Source organism: Octopus bimaculoides, chromosome 24 (assembly GCF_001194135.2).
Source record: "Octopus bimaculoides isolate UCB-OBI-ISO-001 chromosome 24, ASM119413v2, whole genome shotgun sequence".
NCBI lineage: Eukaryota > Metazoa > Mollusca > Cephalopoda > Octopoda > Octopodidae > Octopus > Octopus bimaculoides.
The window spans coordinates 12,861,053-12,863,675 of NC_069004.1; the positions used below are offsets into that span (position 1 = coordinate 12,861,053).

A 2,623-nucleotide genomic window follows, 5' to 3' on the forward strand; every position below is an offset into this window, starting at 1 on the left:
ATGATATTTTTTTAAAAACTGTTTCAACTTCATTCATTGATACCTGTAGCTGTAACCCCACTAGATCAGATTTATATTAAGGTTTATAATTGCCATTATTATTTCAGTGTTATGTTGGATATTTGTTAAAACAGTTTCTCTTTCCCTCGTAATAAATGTTTTTCTGAGATATACCTAGGTAGAGGTAAAGAGAATGTGTACACCACCTGTTTTCGGGGGTTTTTAAATTTTGTATTCAAAAATTTGGGGGGGATTTCTATATAGAATACGATTTTGCCCCAAAATCACGTCAGTGTGGCGAAGGTAAAGAATACGTACACCACCCGTTTTCGACGGAGCCCTAACCCTAAACACCAAAACGGGTGGTGTGCGTATTCTTTACCTTTGTCGAAACACTCAATGGCTTTTCCACCTCCACGGTTTCAAAAAATAAAAACCCAGAATGTTTAACTTTCGATTGATGTTTCACGCATGCATAGAATTCTACTGAAATAGCAGACGTCAAAAATATCATCACCACCAGAAATCCCGTCATACTAGAAACAACAGCGAATCGACATTATTTCTGGAAAAACTTCTCCGCTTTCCAATAAGCTAAAGGTAAAACATTCGGAGGTGATGGGTGAAAGTTGGAGAAGGGGATTTGGATGTTTCTATAAGAGAAATTTAAAAAAGAATTCTTAAAGATTTGTAATCAATATTTTTCTACGTGGATTATAAAAAAAAAAATTTCGAGAAAAGTTAAAAATTAAAAATTTGGGCTGGGGAGGGTTAGGGTTATTAACATTTTGAAAACGTGTTTTGGGGGGCAAAATTCTAATTCTCCTATATCAAAAACAGGAACCCGAAGAAATTTTGGAAAAAAATAAGGAAGGGAGATAAAGTTTCTAAATACACTCATCACAAATACAAATTACTAATTAAAAAAAATAAAAAGATCATTTCAATTTAAGTTGAGCTGTAATTTTATAATTCATACTTAAGTTTTACCTAGTGTGTCTGTGCAAAAGAAGTTATTTGTACATACCTTTCTGAATTCCAAAAGAAGAAAAACTTTCAACAGACTCCAGCCATTGAATTCCCAAACAAGTCTTGCATGTGTATCTGTTGTATTGGATGCGCAAGAGAAACATAAAAACGTACGCATAAATAAGTTATGTTTGCAATTATCTATATAATTGATAGCAAAGTTTGTATAAAATGAAAATAAATCCACGATTAGTCACACAGATCGATCAAGTTATTGAAGTTTTAAGAGTTTTGTGACAACATAGTGTCTTGATACATTCTAATGAAAATGTGATAGCAAGAGTTAATGCCACTCTTTCTTTGGAAGAGAAATTAATTTTTGTGGTAGTAATGGTGGTGAAGAAAACATTTGTTGTGTATTCAATACAACAGATACATGTACAAGATTTGTGTGGGGATTCAATAGCTGGAGTCTCCTGAAAGTCTTTCTTTTGGAATTCAGAAAGGTATGTACAAATAACTTCTTTTGTACGCGCACAAATTCAGTTTGTCTTCTACTATAGCCTTGGGTCGACCGAAGCCTTGTAAGTGGATTTGGTAGACAGAAACTAAAAGAAGCCCATTGCGTCCTGCATGGAAAGCGGATGTTAAGTGATGATGATGATGTGTGTATGACTTTGTATCTACGTTTGTCCCCCACCACCGCTTAACAAGAAGTGTTTGTTTACAACCCTGTAACTTAGTGGTTGGTTCAGCAAAAGAGACTGAGTATACTAGGCTCAAAAGAGTTGTCCTGGAGTCAATTTGTTCTACTAAAACCCTTCAAGGCAGTGCCCCAACATGGCCGCAGTCAAATGACTGAACCAAGTAAAAGATGCTGAGCAGAGATCCCCTTCGGTCATGACTGACCATGGGATTGCATCTAGAAAGTTACCTTCCCAGGCACAAGTTAGGGCAAGGTTGTTTATGGAAGACCAGAAGTCACCTATGCATACCGGCCTTCCCTCTCCACGCCACCAATGTTATCCAAGGGAAAGGGGCCGATACAGCTTGGCACCTGTGACATCGCAACTCATTTCTACAGCTGAGTGAACTGGAGCAACGTGAAATACAGTGTCTTTCTCAAGAACACAACACGCAGCCCGGTCTGGGATTCGAACTCATGATCATAAGCTCGACACTCTAACCACTGAGCCATGCGCCTTCACAAAATAGATATAAGATATATACATATCATCATCATCATCATCATCGTTTAACATCCGCTTTCCATGCTAGCATGGGTTGGACGATTTGACTGAGGACTGGTGAAACCGGATGGCAACACCAGGCTCCAATCTAAATTTGGCAGAGTTTCTACAGCTGGATGCCCTTCCTAACGCCAACGACTCAGAGAGTGTAGTAGGTGCTTTTACATGTCACCTGCACGAAGGCCAGTCAGGCGATACTGGCAACGGCCACGCTCGAAATGGTGTCTTTTATGTGCCACCCGCACAAGCCAGTCCAGGGGCACTGGCAACGATCTTACTTGGCTTGCCGGGTCTTCTCACGCACAGCACATTTCCAAAGGTCTCGGTCAGTAGTCATCGCCTCGGTGAGGCCCAATGTACGAAGGTCTTATATATAGATATATATATGTAAACTAGAGTAATAG

At 39.0% G+C, this 2,623-nt stretch overlaps 1 protein-coding gene across 1 annotated transcript in view; it reads left to right on the forward strand.

Moving 5' to 3' along the window:
- The window catches only part of LOC106880227 (uncharacterized protein C1orf112 homolog), a 35,349-nt gene that overhangs the window by 414 nt on the left and 32,312 nt on the right, over positions 1 to 2,623 (forward strand). The gene's annotated exons all lie outside the window — the stretch shown is intronic.